The following is a 21,907-nucleotide window of genomic DNA, read 5'->3' as shown; positions in this document are numbered from 1 at the left end:
TCCCTAGAGACCAGAGCGTAACTGTGTGAATTAAGGATATAAACATAATGAAAACTTTACATTTTTTCATTATTTTTTTAAATTTACGTGCAGCACTGCAGAGCAAAGTGAAGGGTAGCCAATCATAAAAATGTTATAAAGAAATGTGTTTAACCTCTATTCCTTAACTCTGTTTGACTTCTGACTTCAACAGCACTGAGTTGTAGGCAAGTACTATGAGACATACTCTCTTCTCCTGCAAAGATGCATGATGTAAGTGGGTGAGGATCTCTATACTTTTTCAAGGTGTTTCCATGGATTGGCTAGGATAAGTCTCAGTCCACCATTTCAAGACCTTAGGTGGTTGGTCTTAGGTCCTGTTGCCAGCTCCTAGTTGCTGTCAATGAAGACACCAAGTGTAAAAATAAGAGCTAGGGGATATTGAACATGGCTGTGGCTTAGATGAAATCTCTCTTCTCTTCTGTAGGGCAGAAAAACAAATAGTTGAGACATCATCTATATTGCTGCTTACCGCTAAATGAAGTGGTTATAGAGCAGCACTGGGCAGAGATCTTACTTATATTAACCATGATCTTGTTATATCCTCAGAACAATCTCATTTTACCCAAAAGGCACTTTTTTGGAAGTAGATTGCTATAGCTTCCATAAAAATTTACCCAAACTGAGTTGTTTACAACAATAGAAATGTGTTCTTTCAAAGTTATAGAGACTGACATACCACAACACAATACAGGCAAAATTGGTTTCTTCTGGGATCTTTTTCTCCTCTCTTAGCTTCTGTTGGTTGCTGGAGATTGTTAGCATCCCTTGACTTGCTACATTCAATCCTCTGCCTCCACCATCACAGTGTGTTCTTCCCGAGATCTTTGTGCTATTGTGCTCACACAGGGCATTAGTCATTGAATTAAAACCCATTCAATTCAGCTTTATTTCATCCTAACTTGATTGTGCAAAGGCTGTATTTCCAAATTAGGTCCAATTCATAGGTACTGGGGATTAAGACTGGAAAGTATCATTTTGGAACAACACAATTCAACCACAACACGTTTATTTCCTATTATTCTTATTCAATTAGTAGATTTTACCCAGAAACTCAGTTACAGAAAATAAATGTCTATGTGCTGATTATGCCATCAGCCTAGTAATGTCAAGGTCCTCCAGAGCATCCATGCAGGAGGAGCTTGCTCTTTTCTTTAACGCATAAGCGGAGCAAAGCACAAATCAATGTGTCAAAGATTGTCCCTGCCATTGAGATAGGATGGCATTTTGAGCAATCGTTTTTGGGGTGTCTTCAGTGCAGCTGTGGAAGTGGCAGTCTTCTTCAGCTGTGCCACATACCATTAAGGCTCATGTCAGAGATTTCTTCCTCTGCCTGTCGGTATAATTCAACAGACACCTCACTTTGCCTCTTCTAGGGGTATGAGGGTTGCACTGGCTTTACTCCATCTACAAGCATGCTAGCATGTGATGAACGAGGAGCAGGGAAGAACTGGGTAGAATCAGAGACCCCCATTGTTTCTAAGCAGAAAAGGCTGAGGAGGTCAGAGAAGAGAGAGAGGCGAGGCGAGGCGAGGCGAGGCGAGGCGAGGCGAGGCGAGGCGAGGCGAGGCGAGGCGAGGCGAGGCGAGGCGAAGGCGAGGCGAGGCGAGGCGAGGCGAGGCGAGGCGAGGCGAGGCGAGGCGAGGCGAGGCGAGGCGAGGCGAGGCGAGGCGAGGCGAGGCGAGGCGAGGCGAGGCGAGGCGAGGCGAGGCGAGGCGAGGCGAGGCGAGGCGAGGCGAGGCGAGGCGAGGCGAGGCGAGGCGAGGCGAGGCGAGGCGAGGCGAGGCGAGGCGAGGCGAGGCGAGGCGAGGCGAGGCGAGGCGAGGCGAGGCGAGGCGAGGCGAGGCGAGGCGAGGCGAGGCGAGGCGAGGCGAGGCGAGGCGAGGCGAGGCGAGGCGAGGCGAGGCGAGGCGAGGCGAGGCGAGGCGAGGCGAGGCGAGGCGAGGCGAGGCGAGGCGAGGCGAGGCGAGGCGAGGCGAGGCGAGGCGAGGCGAGGCGAGGCGAGGCGAGGCGAGGCGAGGCGAGGCGAGGCGAGGCGAGGCGAGGCGAGGCGAGGCGAGGCGAGGCGAGGCGAGGCGAGGCGAGGCGAGGCGAGGCGAGGCGAGGCGAGGCGAGGCGAGGCGAGGCGAGGCGAGGCGAGGCGAGGCGAGGCGAGGCGAGGCGAGGCGAGGCGAGGCAGCGAGGCGAGGCGAGGCGAGGCGAGGCGAGGCGAGGCGAGGCGAGGCGAGGCGAGGCGAGGCGAGGCGAGGCGAGGCGAGGCGGGCGAGGCGAGGCGAGGCGAGGCGAGGCGAGGCGAGGCGAGGCGAGGCGAGGCGAGGCGAGGCGAGGCGAGGCGAGGCGAGGCGAGGCGAGGCGAGGCGAGGCGAGGCGAGGCGAGGCGAGGCGAGGCGAGGCGAGGCGAGGCGAGGCGAGGCGAGGCGAGGCGAGGGCGAGGCGAGGCGAGGCGAGGCGAGGCGAGGCGAGGCGAGGCGAGGCGAGGCGAGGCGAGGCGAGGCGAGGCGAGGCGAGGCGAGGCGAGGCGAGGCGAGGCGAGGCGAGGCGAGGCGAGGCGAGGCGAGGCGAGGCGAGGCGAGGCGAGGCGAGGCGAGGCGGAGAGAAAGGGGGGCAGGCAGAGACTGTGACTTCTAATTGTTACAGCAAAACATGGTCACTGATCAGGGAATCCAAGCAGAAGACTCTTGGCTCCAGATGGTAAGAGGTGAGGCTGTTACATGCATTGAAACACCATCTGTATTTTTGAGAATACTGACACCATATTCCAAGGGAACCTGTATAGATTTCTGCGTGCTCTAACTACTGTGCTGCCTGAAATGTATCCTCACACTCTCCATCTGTGCGGCGTTGCTGGCGCCTGCCACGCACCATTTGACAATCTGCAGCGCTATGCTCTCTCTCTGACCCCGTCTTTCCCCCTGCATCATTTAGCTCCAATATGTTCAGCCACAAAGGCTTTCCAAATCGTTCACTTAGTGACCGAGGGCAAAGCTACCTACCTACCATCCACCAGGGAATGAGTCATCTTATCATGAAGGCTGTGTGTGTGTGTGTGTGTGTGTGTGTGTGTGTGTGTGTGTGTGTGTGTGTGAGAGAGAGAGAGAGAGAGAGAGAGAGAGAGAGAGAGAGAGAGAGAGAGAGAGAGGCATTTGTCAACAGATTTGTAGAAGATGAGTTCAAATGTAGGACACCACGCAGATTTAGTGGTGCACGATTTATGAGTGAATTTTTGACAAGAAATCTTAAACAACAAGGAAAAGGAAAGGGGCATGTTTGTTGTCAAATAGCCTCTGTGGGATCACCATTTATCACACAAGTTCTTTGCTCCACTGCTATTACCCTCAGAGGAGTAGAAGCTGCTGGAGACTTCTGGGTCATTGGCAGATTCTCTGGGATTGCTCTGTAACCTCACAGCGTTTCCACGATCCTGACTGGCCAAAGTTTATCTTCAGCGTTCCGATCTTTGTCTCACCCGCTGATTGGGAAATCATTTTCTCTTTACCCTCCTAACTTTCAAGCTTCATCAAATGAAGCATTATAAAATTTGTAGCAAATGGGAAGCTCAGATAAACAAATTAAAATAACTCATCTATGATGTCATTGCCAGCAATGTTTGTTGATAATTTTGGCTCATGTAATTCCGTGCTTTTTAATGTATACATAAGAATAAAATTTCTGCTTGCTATTTTTGTGAACCATTCGTTTCCTAAGTAGCCGCTGCACCCAGGATTGTGTATGCCGCTGACCTCTGCAATTAAATTATGGAGTTATTTGAATAATTTAGTTAGGCACCCACACACACATTTTTTGCCATTTCAAACATAGTCATTTTCTTACCACACGTTGTCTCCTTTCATAGTAGGGGTGACTCCTGGACTCCCCTTTCTTTCTTTGAAGCTTGCCATCGAACCTAGCATGGTTGGCTAGTGCTCTACCCCAAGCTGCATTTCCAGCACTCAAGATGAGTGTGTATATTTCTTACATAATCTGATGGATGATGAATACTATTTATAAATTTAAATTATTCATCAATAAGAACAAATTATTATCGTCTTAGTCTGAATTTCTATAATTCTATATTCATGTTTACTATTCTTTATTTTTTTTTTACTTTTATTAATCAGCCTTTTGGAAGCATTTTTATGCTTTTCATTTCATTTCTGCCACTGTCCTTGCTTTTTTAAAGAAATTTTAGGAATTAGTGATTTCTTTCATGATGCAGTATATGTAATTCAGATATTTTTCTCAAAATGTTATCTGTGGTGTCCCAGAGAAGATGTCTTTGTATTTTTTGTGGCTGAATCTATGGTTTATTTTTGGGGTTTCTTAATTTACAAAGAAATATTTATTTCTATTATTTCTATTGTGTTCTAGGACCTTACTTCTTCCCTCCCTCCCTCCCTCCCTCCCTCCCTCCCTCCCTCCTTCCCTCCCTTCCTTCCCTCCTTTTTGTTTGTTTGTTTTGTTTTGTTTTTGAGACAGGGTTTCTCTGTATAGCCCTGGCTGTCCTGGAACTCGCTCTGTAGACCAGGCTGGCCTTGAACTCCCAAAGATCCACTTGCCTCTGCCTACTTAGTGCTGGGATTAAAGCCACGGGCCACCACTGCCCGTCCACATTCTGGAATTTTTGCCTCTCCTCTTTTACATGAGTATATTTGATTTGGCATGAATAAAAAGTAAGACTATTTTTACTTCTTATTTGGTTAGTCATGTGTCCTCTCCCAAATTCTTTTGCAATAATTTGAAAGAATCAATTTCCCAAGTTCTAACCTTGTCTGCCCTACAACCTGGGCATTGGTTTGAGTGTGTATTGTTTCTGTCTTTTCCAGCACTATGGCCTCACCCCTTTGATCATTGTTAATTTGTGATACCTTTGGTTATCTGATTAAGTTATACCATTTCCTCTAGAGAAAGTATGATCTCTTGAAATTTACTAAAATTAAAAAATACATCGTTAAAAGAATAGAAAGAGTCAAACACTGGACATAAATGTTTATGAGATATTTATATAAATATTTTATGAAAAGCTTGATTTAAGACTACAAATGACTGTTAAAATTCTGCAATAAGAAAACAATTCAATTTAAAATATAAGAGGATATGAAGAGACAACTCACCCAAGAAAATATATACATACTATGTGTAAACATATAGTAACTATAAGTATAGAAGCATGCTTAAAGCTGGGCATAGTGGTACATGCATGTAATTATAGCATAAAACATGATCAAAGATGGGGATAGTGGCACATGCTTATAACTACAGCATTTGAGATGCCAAAGGAGGAAGCTGCGGGTCTGGGAAGAGCGTATGCTGCATAGGAGTCCTATGGATGGCAAGAGTGTCAACACACACACTAAAATCCCAAACAAAGCAACAATAATCATCTTCAGCTGACGTCTAGAGATTTGTGCAAGACAAAGGAGTTGTTTGTTCTGGTAAATCACCCAAGGAATGTTTGTTACACAGCATTACTGTAGTATAAGATGTTGCTATAACACCTACATTATGCTTCTAGAATCTGCAAACAGCACTAACCATCCTTTATAAATTTTAGATTTTTAGAAATGTTGTATATACCTTACACACAGTTCTCAAGCAACCTGTACCCTACACAAAATTTCTCATATTATTTTTATCATGTTTCAGTGTAGTACAATTATTATAATTAGAGGACAAACATTGATAACCCATTATGTTTTTTAATCATCTTTTTAAAAAATTTTGTATATGGGAGTGTTTTGCCTGCATGTATGTCTGAGAATAACATGTGTGCCTGTCATCCAAGGAGGCCAGTAGAGCGTATCAGGTTCCCTAGAATTGGAGTTACAGATGGTTGTGGGCCACTATGCTGATAATCAAAACTGGGTCCTTTAGACTATCAGCCAGTGCTGCTGAGTCATTTTTTTTTCAGCCCAATGAATCATTATTGACTAAAGTTCATTGCTTATGTTTAGGCTCATACTTTATATCATACTGTGATGTGTGCAGGTAGAGAATGAAAGAAAGACAGAGTCCCCCCACTACTACATTATCATATAGATTAATTGCACTGACTTGAAAATTCCTCTCACTCCCTAACTGCCTGCCAATTGCTTATCATTTTACTATATGCATATTTAATTGTTCTTAGTAAATAATTAAACACACATGTTGTTCTATAATGTTATTGGTTAAAGTAAATGCATCCTATTCTGAATTCTTGTCGCTCTAAAGTTGTCTTGTTTTCCACCGCTAGCCTTCACTCCTCTCCAGGTATTTATTTCTTTTGTGTTGAATCACCATTCAATGTGCCGATGATTACAATGATGTAAATATCATTAGCAACTCAGCAGTGTTGTAAATTGTGATTACACTTTGTTTCTTGTGTAGGTATTCTTTTTTTTTTTTTCTGTAGTTTTAATTACTTTTCACCAAGAAGTGAAAAACATGTCTAATTACAATCAAAGATCTGTCTATTGCTTCATGTCTTTTGAATTTGTATTCTTTTTTGAGAACTCCTTGCTCTTGACTCTAATTTGAATTATAGCATTTTCCTTACCTGAGTTTTTCTTTCACGTCCTCTTTGCTATTTCCCTCAGAATAGCTTGTCTTACTCTGTTAGTAGATCCTTTATTCTACGAGTCCCCAATCTTCCCCTTTGTGACAGATTTGGACTGTGTTCACTTAAATAAAGTAGCATTCTCTTCCCATAATGCTCCAGTACCCCTTGTGGGATTTTTGGTTAGTACTGGCTGCGGGAGACATTTGCTCCAGGTTTGGAGGACAGAAGTGAAGCAGGACACCACAACCCGTGCAACAAACTCATGTTGTTGTCTGATGGTGGTTCACTAACCCTGCATTGGTGGCACGTTATACCACAAACCCTCTATTCCCCCTTAGACTCTTCCTCAAGTTCTTAGTCAGGGTTTGGATATCTCCACAGGGTATTCCATGTTCTGCCTTCACCGAGTCTCAACATACTCAGTGGAAAACAGACTGGATTCTTGGCAGGCGTTGTCTGTGTGTTCCTGGCTAGTCTCTTACCAAATGAGGCTTCCAGTACATCCTCAATTGTCCTAGACGGCCCTTTCCTGTGCCTATGTCCAACTTCCTTTGCCAACTCTGTTGGTTAACTTATAGTGACTTTAGACTTCATACTAGTTTCATCACCAGATGTCAAAAGTTATTAGTTTCAATGTTTATTATGAGTCAGAACATTTCTGATTTTCTAGTCATAGCTAAATCACACACTCACATTGGTGGATTGCACTTGAAGTGACTCACAGAGAGATAATTCAAAATAAGCAAATCTTTATGAGCTTTTTGTATGCAATACACACACACACACACACACACACACACACACACATCTATATATATATATCTCAGTTTCTGGGGTGCTGTTGGGAGTCTGATGCCATTTTGATTTCATGTTCATTGTGTGTCACCTTTCATCTTATCAACCTCTGGAAGCTTTTAGGAGTGTTCTTTATTCTCTGAAACATCCATGGAATGGTGGAATGTATGTGCTCTGTCGTTACTCGAAGTAGTAGATACTCAGTGATCTTTTGCTGCATGGGAACTCTCTGTCCAGTTCTGTATACTTTTCTTTTTTGTTTTAAGTCATTGGTTTCTTTCTTTTTTCCTGGCTGTCCTGTACCTCCTAAAGGGGAGTTCCAGCTTCTGAATGGATTCCACAGTTATCTGCCCCTTTGTTCTGCTTCCTAATAGGTTTCTTCACAAACTTTTAAATTTTTTTCTTCACATTTTCCTCTGAAATGCTTGATGTACACAGTTAAATCTTTAATTTATAAGGTTTTTTTTTTTTTTTTTTTTAATCCTTTGGATCTGCTTTGGGCCTTCACTCTTTTTTAAAGGATGCATTATTTTCTCTCACTTGGGGTAAACACTGGTTCTTTAAGTTTATATTAAGATTTTTGTTTTCTCCAGTCTCTTTCTGCTCTCCCCTTTGTTTCTATTCTGTGTTTTATTTTTGTTCTTATAATTCAACACAGAGTTTCTTGACTGACCACTCACATTTAAGAATGCAACACGAAGACTGATTGTAGTGTTAACACATGATGGAGCATCCACCACTATATCATAGGATGGTCCTCCTCCCCATCTCCAAGAGTCCTCCAAACAAAACAAAACAAAAACATCCAATTCCTATAGTCTGTGTACTAATCAGGAGACAGTGAGGACTGGGTGAGTGATCTGGGTTATCAGGGCTGCCCTAACAAAGCATAGATTATGTATTAGCATCTTAAACAACAGACATTTATTTCCATATTGTTCTGAAGTCTTGAAGAATTGTCCCAGTTCCTGGTTTATGGATATCTGCTATCTTGTTATCTTGTGATTTCTTTACTGTGTGAGTGCATTGTGGGCCAGATTGCTGAAGACTCTTCCAATAAGATGATCAACATCATAGTGGGCTTTCCAGTCTCCTGAACTCATGGAAACCGATTTACCTCCCAAAGGCCCCAGATGCTGTCACAATGAGACATAGAGTTTCAGTATGAATGTGAGATTCAGAAGAGATTTATACAGTCTATACTTATAGATACCCCAGTTAAGTATATGATTACTTATTTCCTCTCAAGTTTCAACACAGTGTTTTATCCCTTTTCTCCACTCTGCTTGTTTACGATTTCTGCTGATGCGAATTTATGATGACCTATAGTAATGATAAAATAGTCTGAAATGTGCTATTAGGGAAAGATGAGTAGACATCTGGTTATCCTTTAACCAGAATCAATCTCTCTGTCTCTCTCTGTCTCTGACTCTCTCTGTCTGTCTCTCTCTCTCATCTCATCTCATATAGCCCAGAGTTGTCTCTAACTCACTGTGAAGCCAAAGAATGCCTTGAAATTCTGACCCCTTTGCCATCACCCAAATTCTGGAAATTCTAGGGCCACTTATAGTGCTCAGGATCAAAGCCAGCGTTATTAATCACCATTCCTACTCATGCTCACTCGTGGGCTACTTTGTTCTTTTGTCTTCAATCTCTGGATGGTTCTCATCAGCTTCTTCTATTTGAGCTCTTTATGGACAGAGCTTATACTTCTGGTGATCGTTCAATGGTTTTTCTCTAAAATATTGCTTGTAAATGACTGGTTGCTTTGTTCACAATTGGTGAATGATAAGTAAATGGTTGGCTTCAGCTTGTGTTTCTGTTACAGCAAATGTCATGACCATCCTCTAAGTTTACGCCATCATTGTGGGATTTTCATGTGCACGTTTATTGGGATTATGTGAGCAGCAGCCATGTTAGAAATAACACATATTTCAGTGGGTTTTAGAAGGAGTATGCTTTCATAGTACCATTTTTACTTAGATACCAAGGATTAGTTCATAATTTTTAAAAACTCAGTTTTTTTTTTTTTTAAATTTGGGGTCCACAAATGAGAACATTTGGAGTTTACTTTGAAGATCTTGTGGCTTCTCCAGTCTTAGGTTGTATCCACTATACTACTATGTTTACTATTAGTTTTAAATTCCACTAGCAGTGGTCATCCAGTGGTTTACAATTTTTCCATGAAGTAAGTACATTAGACTCTGGGAGCTTTTGGGCTTTCTCCTTTCCCTGAACTTTAAATAAATTATGACACATTTATTTTGCAGCTGAATTAGGTGCCAGGAAAGATCAGAAAATCTATCTTCCACTTCTCGGATCAGGGCTGATCATCCCAGCAGTATTTGTATAATGACTCACTCATTATTGATCAAGGGTCTAGAAAGTCTAGGGATTTTGCATTTTGAGAATTTAAGAATAATTTATGGTTAACAAGCAATACTGGGAAGACACTTATTCTGCATGTTTTGTTGCTAAATGTAGCTGTCATAACCAGATGCCAAGAGGCATAAATGTGAAGGATACTGTCATAACAGCAGTGTTTCCTGAAGGAAAGTATCTCAGTTGCACAGTGTTGTGCAGTCTAATGGGTCCCTAGGCCTGTTTTCTCTTGGCATCTTACTGAAAAGCAACTTTGGTCATAAATTATGGATGTGAAAAATTATAAAATCTTATGTATTCAAGACTGTACTTTCTATCTGTTATGAGTGCTGAAGATAGATTCCTTTTATGTCCCCAGATTCTTCTTTTTCAGTTTGCTAAGCATTTCACAAGGGAAGTAAGACTGTTACCCACCTGTCAAAAATTACATTTTATACATTGGCATTCTTGGATGAGCTGCCCCCGATGACAGAAGGATTTTTTGAATCTCGAGCCTTGCTTTTCTCTTTCACAAACAACAATGGTGGTGTTGCTCTAAAGAGAAATAAACACATGTTACTTTTGTTTTTAAATCTAACAATTTGAGAGAACCTCGATCAAGTGATTATGAAGTGAAGACATGACCTGGTGTGAGAGAAAGCACTTGTCAGCAGAGTTCTATCCAAGGGCGAGAATGAAAATATTGCATAATTAGATGGCACAAACTGTACAAACCTGGAACCCTGACATCTCCTGCTGTATCAGTCATTATCTATTAGTTTCTAAATAGAGAGAAAGTCTATTTGGCTCTTGAGGGACAGCAGGGGACATACAGGGAGATTCACAAAAGAAATACTTCAGCATTATAACAACTACATCAGTCTGAGCCACACTGTATTTGGATTTTTCTCATGGTGAATCCTTGCTCAGGGATGGGACTTTTTTTTTTTTTTTTAACCTTCAGGCTTCTTCTTCAGGCTTAGTTACTTCATCTGTCATAGTGGTTGGGCTACGGCTGCTGTGTGTCCCTTGCAACTTCTGTTCAGATGTTCTAAATATGTATACTGCAGACAAAATTGCCTGACCAATCTTCTCTGAGATGGAATGTTATAAGGAAACTATAAACTATGCAGCTGTACCGGAAAAAGAACTTGATACTCTGTCGCTTATGGAAACTTGCTGTCTTTGTTAATCACAAAAGTACTCTTTGTCAGAACTGGTAGCTATTCCTGAAGTTACCATGAAATATCTATGTTGTAATTGACATGTAAACATACATGACTGACTTCTTGTCCCAATTAATTTAGTCTGAATTCAATTGGAATCCCCTACTTGTGCAGCTGAATGCAAGGGGTGAAATTCCACTTGAAGAATTCTGTCAGTGAATTAGGAAAATGCTTGCTTTTTTAACTGTGTAGTAAACAAAGGCAAAGCTTAAGTGAGTTTTAAAAAACTCACTTCACATCGTGTCACAGTTTGATGTTTCTTGTCTGGAGGAAAGACTCGTATCAAATGTACATTTTCCTAAATGTCATTTCTACCTTAGTTTCTATGACCGACTGCAGAGTATCCAAAGTCAAATTTGCATAATGTTGACTGAAACCTTCACATGCATTAGAAAAATACTACTAGCACATTTATTCTGATAATGTGGAAATTTAAAGGGTTTTAGAGATGAAAAATGGAAAAAGTACTATTATGAGAAAGTTTCCCCCAAACACAAAAGATGCTAAAGATGCGTTGTTTCAATTGTATTATAATACTAAATTTTAAAAACCTTCAATTAACCTGCCTTCAAGAATGGGGTGATCTAGCACTCATTTTAGTTATTGAGACAAAATTTCAAAGGATTTTGTTTGTGTTAGTTTTGATATAATTTCCTTGGTGATGCATCTTTTAAAGATGATGTGGGTTATAGCTGATGTTACAGCATAACCTGAATGGGCCACAAGTTCCCGGATATTGCCCAAACACTGTTCTAACTGTGTCTGTGAAGGCATTTCTCAGTAAGGTGCTACTAGAGTTGTTGAGCCCAGTAAAGCAGAGCCCACCCCTCTGTCAACCATGTTTGTCTCATCTATACAATTGAAGGCTTGGGTGGAATAATAAATAAGAATTCATCCCCTGAATGCCAGACACTGGTTTCCTTCTGCCTCTGAACTCAAGAATGAGGCTTGTCCTTAAATTACTAGTTTCCCTCCCTCTCAGAACTTTCGCTCCAGACAGAAGCTACACCAGAATTTATCCTAGGCCACCAGCTTGCTGTGTTTCCCAGGGATTTGCAGCCTCTGTAAGAAGGTGAGCCAAGGCCATATAGTAACTCTACTTATATCGAGATGATGTATATAAAGTGCTCTAGGAAGGGCATGTATACAGGCAAATTTTATATATATCCATTCTATAAATATATAATATATTAACACATAAATGGAATATATAGCTATTTGCAGATTTTACTACATTTTCTCTCTGTCTCTCTCTCACACAGACACACACAGACACACAGACACACACACACACACACACATACCACATACCCTTTTGATTTTGTTTCACTGGAGAATTCTGATTATTGTAGTGAACTACATGAGAAATCATTGAATTTATTATCTATATATAAGGTAAAAGGATGTTCAAATGACATTCATGTCTTCAAGTCACTTTTCTTTAATTTTTTCAAGATTAATAAACTATACAAAACCAAGCTCCATTTAATACAAATGAATAGCCAATGATTTTCCGCAAAACAAACTTCATTCTTTAGTAACATCGTGGATGTTAATACTAACTGGAATTGTTGGCTAAGTGTTAGAATTTTGCAGTATCGGCTGCAGTTAGAACATACATTTGACTTAGGGACTTCCATTGTCTAGTATTTTGTAATATTTACTGATTTTAGTGTCTTATAAAACACCAGAAATTTCAAGACATTTAGGAAAGATGAAAAGACTATGAAAGAAAGATTTATATTTATCTTGGAATACAGTTCTCACAAAGTAAGAGATGACTTGGCAGCATTGGTTGCCCACATACTTTGCAGAGGCATTGACTTATTTGAACAGGAAGTCATAGGGATTTGAAAATGCCTTGAGAATTATAATAGGGATGTTAAGCAGTCACAATTACAAAATTCCGGCTCTACCTCCAAGGCAAAATGGTTGTAGGTGGCACATAACTTGGGAGGGGGTGTGGATGGAGCTGTTAGAAACAGTGATGAGTAGTAAGAGAATCTTTGCAAATTTTGTTGCCTGTGAGGAAAAAAAAAAATTAAACAACAAAGAAAAACAGTTCTTAAGACCTTTCACTTACTCTCTGACTCTGTTTTGGTTAGTTAGTTAGGTTTTTCATCTTCTCATTCAGTACATGCTGCCTGGAGCAGTTATGGCACATGATCCTCAAATTCTCTTACAAATTATTAAACAAACGGAAAAATATACATCTTCCCCACCCCCAGACTTTAGCAACTGACATTCTTTGCAAACGTAAGTTAAAGTTCAAACCAAGCTAGAGGTTACATAGAACTTATCCACTCAAGTAAGAGACAAGAAGAACATTTATTGGCTTGAAATTATGGAAATGAGAAAATTGTTCTCAAAACCCCCTCATGATGAAGGGGATTCGAATGATGTGGTTAAAAACTCAGCTGGCAAAGACTTAGTTCTCCACGCAGCAAGCCCACATGTGTGCATCTAAGGTATAAATTAGCAAACAAACCCAGAAATGGGATGATAGTTGTTGGTTCCCAGGCAATTAAAACACAAGGAAAAGCCTAATCTTAGATAAATTGGGAACGTTTCCTTCCCCTTGTCAGCAGCCTTCGTAGCAACAATATTTTTTGTTGCTGATGTTAATTACAGTGGGTTGATAGTGGTAACAATGGAGGGCATTTTCTGTGCTGGACCTGATTGGGAGCTTAATTATTTTTATACAATTGTCTTCCTGTTTGGATGCTCTGAAAGCCCAGTGTGCCTCAGACTGCTGATAATTGCTTCTTAATGTGAATTTATAATGCTGTGTTCTCACGTTGCTCTTGGTAGAGAAATATTTGTCTTATCCTAAAGTCTATCAGTATGCCAAATTCTTTGCAATAACTATTTTCTCCAGCATGGGGAAAATGGAGAATTTTTTTTTAAAGTGTGTGACTTAGAAGCTTTGGTTGTAGTTGGGAAAAGAGATTAGCAAAACAAACAAACAACCATCATGCTTTGTATGAAATTGGAAAGGACTTCAGGGAAAAATCACACTGTAAATAATCTAGTTTTTCCTCCTATAAACCAGGACCAGTTGTCCCATTTGTGCCACTTATACCAGTGTGTGTATGACCCAAGTACATACACTTTTCCACCATTTTATTCACCATGACATATTACACTTTTTTTCTATTTCAATTTTTCTTGTATGTATGTTCAGTGTGCGTATGTTTAAGTGTGTGTGTGTGTGTGTGTGTGTGTGTGTGTGTGTGTGTGTGTGTGTTTATGTGTGTTGTATGTCCAAGGTTAACACTGGGAATCATTATTGATTACTCTTTACCTTCTTCACTGAAATTGAGTGTCTTGGTGAAACATTGATATGGCTAGTCTTGCTAGAAGGCTTGCTCTGGGGAATCCCATCTCTACCGGCTGAGTCAAATTACAGGCCACTGTCATACCCACTGAGCCTTTACAGGAATTCCTGGAGATCCCAATTCTAGACCCCATGCTTGTATGCCAAGCGCTCTAACCACTGAGTCATCTTCCAATCCCACTACCTTTGCTTCTATAAACTGCACAGAATGAATGGTCCATTAGCACTTCTAACAAGCTAGCTTTAACTGTGCCATACAGAGGATTTAACTACAATTGCTGAAACCTGCTTTTCTTCAGTTTTGATGCAATTAATATACAGTTTCATAAGGCATAGAAATACAGCTTGTGAGAAACTGTGTGAGTGTTTATACTTGGGGCCAAAGAGATGGTTCAGTGGTTAAGAGTGCTTATGGCTTTTTCAGAAGACCTGGGTTCAGTTCCTAGTACCAACATCAAGTGGCTCACAACCACTTGTGACTCCATTCTAGGGGATCTGATGCCTTTGGAACCCCCTCTGGAACCTATACCTATGCAGTGTACATAAACTTGTGTAAGCACGTATGCCTACCCATAGCAAATAAATCAATCTCTTTTTAATCAAGAGTGATTACTGTCACTTTACAAAGCCATAATATAAAGCATCACACAGGCCTTCAATAATTAATGAGACAGAAATGGAAGTCCATCCTGGTACAGTGTGCATATATGTAATGCCAGCAGCGGAGGAAGGGTCATGGAGTCAGGAGGATCATAAGTTCAGGGCTAGCTTGAGCTACATAGTCAGACTCTCTCTCAAAAACAAAAGAAAGACAACAACAAAGAAAACTGAGCTGTGTTCTTCAAGCCTGGAGCATTTTATTTTCTTTCAGAAGAGAGGTTTGAATCACATGAAGCAAGTGCCTTTGACCTTGAGACAAGCTTTACACATGTGCTCCTGAGATTCATTTTGATTATTTACCCAAACAAGAACCTGGGAAGGGCCCATGAGTGTCCTATGCTTGTGCAGTTGTGTCAAAGACACTCAACTGCCTGTGGAAGAAATAGCAGTAGGAAAGAATTAATTTAAATCATATTATCTTATGAAGCAAGACCTATCTCTTATCACATCTTATTCAACGTCCTTGTTTAAAGTACTTAAGTACCGGTAAAATCCAGCATTGAGTTTTCTGATGAGTCTATTCAACATGCTTACTCATCATCACTGCCTTCCTCCTTCACCTGATTTTACTCATTATTTCCAACACATTCTCAATCTAATTCATGACCCAGATCGGGAAATTGGTCACCTACCCCCTCCCGCTTAGCAAATTCAAATTGAGTTCTAACTTCTTACCAAATTTTAAGTCTATAATACAATATTGTTCAGTAGGCACATGCTGTATACCAGATCTCTAGGACTTATTTAGCTTACATTTATAATTTTTTATTTCCATTCAATGGCTCCCTCCATTTATTCTTCATCCAGATCAGAACAAAAGCCATTATAATCTGTTCATGTGAGAATCAAATTAATTAGTTTGTCTTGATATGGTGAATCTTACCATGCCCACGTGAGTGCCAATTTTAGATACCTCATGTGGTATACCATGGATTTCCCTTTGATTGGCTTATCTCACTTAGCATAATGATGTATATCATCTTATTCCTGCTAGGAGAGCTATTGCTTTTTCAAAAGGAGAGATAATAAGTGTTGGCAAGAAAGTGAAGAAACTGGAACTGCTGTGCAATGAAGAGCTTAGGGGATGTTATGCTAAATGACTAAATGACTAAATGTCTTCTTACTCTGAGAGAGAAGGAAGCGCATCTCCCACGCTGCAGCCTGGACCACATTCTTCATTGAGATCATACTTTACCACCGTCCACATAGGTTTTAAACTCATTCCTATGTTGAAGCTAGTTCCATAAACAATGCTCTTTCCACCACTCTGAACATCCAGACTAATTTCTGCATATATTAATTTTCCTTAAAACACAAAATCTATTATGTATAAAGAAGCACATTAACATTTCACACATTATTTCTGTGATAAATGGATTCACTGTCTTCAAACTCTACTACTTATGCTTAACAATAATAGTCTGCTTCTTTAAAAAAGTCAGTCATTCATCTTAATTTAGATATACCTCTGTGATGGTGGGGTTAAAAGCAGTAACAGAGTGGCAGGTCCTAGACATAGCTATTGAGCTGGAAGCAGGAAATAAGACCTGATGGGTTTGTTAGCAATGTAAGATGAGGAATCAACAGGACAAACCTGAAAACATAAAGTGGGAGAGAGAGTATGTGAGGAGGAAAACAACTTTCCATGCAGACTTGTGGCAGCTAATTAACAATTTTATGTCTACTTCTAAAACCCAGAGGCACAGCCTTTCTGTGAGATTCCTCAGACAGAACCCAAACCATCAGGGAAAGGGGAGGAATCCAGTTAACTTGACGGAGCATGAATCAAGAGCTGTGACACTGAATGACATTTCAGAAAATGGCAGAAACTGATCAGTGGCAGTTGGGATTAAAGGTCAGTCAGACCAAATTCGTCCAGCCAACAATTGGCTGCTGGTTGCCCATAGGATAATCAATTACAGCATTTTGGTGTATCACACCACTTTCAACAGAGGCCAGATCTGATTGGAATCTAAAGACAAAGTTTCATGGTCCTGGGTCTGGAGACGGAGGAAGTGGAAATAAGGCCCCATCTGTGGAATGCATCGTGTGCACGTTGTGCGTGTGCTGCTGTCAATGTGGGAGATTTTTCTTTCTTCTGGTTCTTTTTCTTTCTCTGCCCTAATGAAAGATTATAAAAAGAGCATGAAATGAAACAAAGGGTGTCTTAAGACAATTTTCACATACAATTTTGATTCTCTCAGATTTCTGCTTCTCATACTTATCTTGAGTATAAATTACATCCAATACATCTTTAGCCCATTGCCATAGAAAGGGATTTGGAGAGCCTGGAAAGAATTTCTTTGGTGGCTGGAGAATATGACTTCAGAGAAATTGGAGACAAGGCACTCAAAGAAGGTATTCTTGGGGATTAAAAAAAGAACCATTTTTCATCTTTTCAACAAACATCTATTGAAACCTAAATCTGTGCCATGGCGATTAGAGATGCAGAGAAGTCCATGGTTGAGTTGGCTGCCTTAAGTAAAGGGTGTGGGATGGAAAGCTATGCAACTGGACAACTGTTGCACACTCCCAGGAATGTTCACTAAAAGGCTAAACAAAACGCAGAGGGAGTTAAATACAGGAGGTAATGGCTGCCTCTATTGGTGGTTCAGAAAGCATCAGAACTGGTTGCTCTGGTTCACTGGATGAACACGGAAGACACAGATGCTCCTAACCACAAAAACAAACCAAGCCAAGCCAAAACCCAAAATCAAAACCAATCAGAAAACCAATTTTATCTTCATGATAAATCAGTTCTCAAGATATTTTCAGTGTATTTTAAGTCTGTAAACACAGACATGCCCATTCTCTAGTTCACAGATGAGGAATTTCAGCCTAAATTGAAAAGTGATGGAGCCATCCTACTGTAGAAGATAAGGGAATGAGCAGGTCCTGATAGCTACCAGAAAGCCCTTTCAGCTGGAATTACTGTCTTTGTCATTCAATGTGTTGAGTTGAAATCTTAACTGAGTTCTGAGTTCTTTCTTAAATGTATGTGAGTGTGTGTGTGCGTGCGTGTGTTGTGTGTGTGTTGTACATGAGTGTGTGTACATGTATTTTCATGTGTGTGTTTCTGGGCACATGTGTTTGTAGGTACATATTCATGGGTGTGCATGTGGAGGCCAGACATTGATGTTGAATATCTTCTTGGATACTCTCCACCCTATATGTTGTGTATATGTTGAGAGAGAAGGTTTCTCTCTTGAACACAGAGCTCACAGACTTGGTTGGTTGCTAGATTGCTCAGGGGAGCCCCTATCTCTACCTCCTGAGTACTTGGCATCAGTGAGTACTTTACCTGCTGAGCTGTCTTCCTAGCACCAAGGTATGACTTTAAATAATTCATCAACATAGCTTCAATCTGAGCCCTCTTCTCTTGTAACCTCCTGCCCTTGTGCAAATCTCCTTTCAGGAAAGGAGCTAGGCTAAAGACAGGCACCCGTGCCTTTCCATTCATTATTAGACTACAGAAACAGTAAGAGGTAAAATTTCTTCCTGAATCCCACGCTGGAAGAGGGGAAAGGCCAAAGCCTGCTGATAGCCAGAGCAGGAACTTGCCTCCCAGGAAGAGATTTCGTACAGTTGTGACAACTTGACATATACATGTTTCCTGGACTTTATTTCACCTTTTTTTTTTTTAAAATAAAATAAAATGGTAATATTGATACAGAAAAGGCAGAGAGAAAGCAGGAATCCTCTTCTCCTGGTGATGTGAAAACAGGTGGATAAGACACACTTTATTCTGGAGCCACTGTGAATGATGATGGCTCCAGAGCACAGGTTTCTGCCATCCTAAATTCCATGTCCCATTAGGGTAAGTGTTTCATGAGGTTCCTTTACACAGAACAAAGAAACTCATAACTGGACAAACTTCAAATGCATTGGTGGGCACCGTAGGCAGGCAGGGTATAGTGCAGTGGGAAAACTTTTGCTTTAGTCTCAGATACTACCTGATAACATTCTTAGCATGGGCAGGGCAGTGCAAACCAGTGGTCTGTTAAACTCCAAAGGGTTTCAGGTGACAGTCACAAGGATATTGAATCAGACACAGAGTTAGGCAATGAATGCCTATTAAGGAGGGTAAAGTTAGCCCAAGATAGGTTAGCAAAGACTATAGAGGTCCAGCCCCTTAGAGCGTTTTCCCAGAGTTCCAGAAGAAATGCTACCAGTGGCAAAGAACTGATCTGATGTTGAGTGAATCTAAGTACACTGAGCTCTTTAGTCTATTCACTTGATTCTTCTAAGTCAGTTCTATCTACACATTTTCTTTTCTGTTCTCACACTTGCTTCCTCTCTGTTCCTTCTCCTGCTGTCCTCTCATTGTTCCATCTTCCTTCTCCCTCGTTCTCTCAAGTTTCCAGTTTATATACACACACAATCAGTAATTCTCTGGCTGCGCTGCTTCCTGGTTGGGCAGGGCAAGTGTACTGGGTAGCTAGGTAGCCTGCATCATAGCCTGATGCACCTGGTATGTAAAAGCCCCTTTGTTCTAAGTGAATTCTTAAAGGGGGAATCTTTTAGAACCAGGGATACCACTTGGGCTGTGGGAAAAATGGAGATTAAGCTTAATTTGCACAAGAAATAAAGTTTTGTAACTAACATCTACATGGCTGCAGATGGTTGTCTCAGTAAGATATTTACCTTATCTCAGGAAACTAGCAGGTGGTCTGAATGCTTATCTATCTGCAGCCTGTCCTTGGATGTTTGAGAAGTATATCAGATGAAATACTCTTGTCTGGAGATGGCCTTAGCTGGATGCTTGCTAATGAAGATAATTACAGAAAGGCAGACTTCTGAGTCTAATGCTAAAAAGGAACAGAGGCCTGAAAAAAAGGGGGTCTTGACAGTGTGACGATTGTCAACACAGTTAGGGGAAGTTAACCAAATACCTCAATAGTATAGGGGAAGTTGTGCCCAATGGATGATCAACCACACTCTTAGAAGTTCTTGGGAAAGCTATAATAGCACACAAGAAATTCCCTGCAGGAAATGGCTAATATAATCAAAAGCCAACATCTCCAAGACTCCTTGAGTCTTGGTTTTATCCTCTGGAAGAGTTCTTGACAAAAATAGCTTTGGCCACTGTCAGCTGAATTCCTACTTCATATTTCTGTGGCTAGTCCGTCTCAGACAAACATCTGCCTACCCTTGACACCTGATCCAGTTTCTTAGCCTCTGTATCCTCTAAACCCCATTAAGTTGGTTTAACAGGACCCCGCCCCCTGCAATGATATTTCCTTTTAGATACAATTACTACACCCATAGGCAGTTCCCTAACTCACTGCCCATCAGATATAAACTCTTAGTAGTCTTTGCTGTGTTGGGGATGGAGCCAGATCTTTCTCCCCTATGACAAAAACTTTGGCACTTACATTAGTTACTTTCCTTGTTGGTGTGACAAAAACCTTATGAAAGAAGCTAAAGGAAGAAGCAGGTGGTGGTTATCTGCATCCATAATCAAGAGGCTGTAAGTCAGTCGGTGATTCTCAGCCTTCCTAATCCGGTCACAGAACTTTAATACAGTTCCTCATGTTGGGGTGACCCCAACCATAAAATTATTTTCATTACTACTTCATAATTGTAATTTTGCAAATGAATTGTAGTGGATGTATTTTTTGGAGATAGAAGTTTGCCAAACGGGTTGCAACCCACAGGTAGAGATGAGGGCTTAGTGCTCAGCTTTCCCCTGTTTATGCAACCCAGAACCCCAGTCCTAGGAATGGGACTGCCCATATTCAGGGTGGGTCTTTCTGTCTCCACTACCCAATATAGACACTTCCTCACAGATGTATCCAAAGGTTAACCTAATCTAGATAATCTCTCACAGGCAAGCCCAGAGACTTGTCTAGGTGATTCTAGAGTCTGTCAAGTTGACAGTTAATATTAAGCATGGCAGCACCCAGTACAATAGCACTAAATAGTGTTTTCCTTGCAATTTTAACGTCTTAATACATGTCAGATTTTTTTTCTATAACACTTGTATCTAAAATTGAAACAGTGCTCAAAAAGCAGACAAGACTAGAATTGTAAACAGTAATCATTATTTTCCCATAGAAACATATTCACACATGTTAAGCTCCTTTGACATAAAAATGTTGTTTTCTATTTTAAATTCATATGCCCACTCCACTTAATATGATACATATACATGAAGGTATAATATACATTTTGTGGATCTGCACATATATTTTTACAGCTGAATTAATTAATTTTTCTTGTTATAATCTTTCATACTATAGCTAGGGATTCATTTTTTTATCACTATAGGTTTTGAATCATTCATCTTAGTTACTAATTTTATATTATGTTTATAATAATTATGTATAGTTTATTAGTAAGTCAGTAAATATAGTCTTTTTTAAGTAATAAACTTTCTTAACAGGATGCTGATAGTTCAACATTGTTTTTTTAATTTTATATAAGAGATTTTCTAGTCATGTTATATATCAGCCACAGATTCCCCTGTCCTCCCTCCTCCCATCCCCCGCCTTCCCCCTAATCCATCCCCCATTCCCACCTCCTCCAAGGCAAGGACTCCCCTGGGGAGTCAGCAGTGCCTGGTACATTCAGTTGAGGCAGGTCCAGTCCTCTCCTTCCTGCACCAAGGCTGAGCAAAGTGTCTAGGTTCCAAAAAGCCAGCTCATGCACCAAGGATAGGTCCTGGTCCCACTGCCTGGAGGCCTCCCAAACAGATCAAGATAATCAACTGTCTCTCTGATCTAGAGGGTCTAGTCCAGTTCCATGGGGGCTCCTCAGCTATTGGTTTACAGTTCATGTGTTTCCACTAGTTTGGCTATTTGTCCCTGTGCTTTTTCCAATCATGGTCTCAATATCTCTTGCTCATACTATCCCTCCTCTCTCTTGCCGATTGGACTCCTGGAGCTCCACCTGGGGCTTGGCTGTGGATCTCTGCATCTGCTTCCATCAGTCACTGGATGAGAATTCTGT

This window comes from Onychomys torridus, chromosome 20 (genome assembly GCF_903995425.1).
Source record: "Onychomys torridus chromosome 20, mOncTor1.1, whole genome shotgun sequence".
Taxonomy (NCBI): Eukaryota; Metazoa; Chordata; class Mammalia; order Rodentia; family Cricetidae; genus Onychomys; species Onychomys torridus.
Note: the sequence above shows the minus strand (reverse complement) of the source record.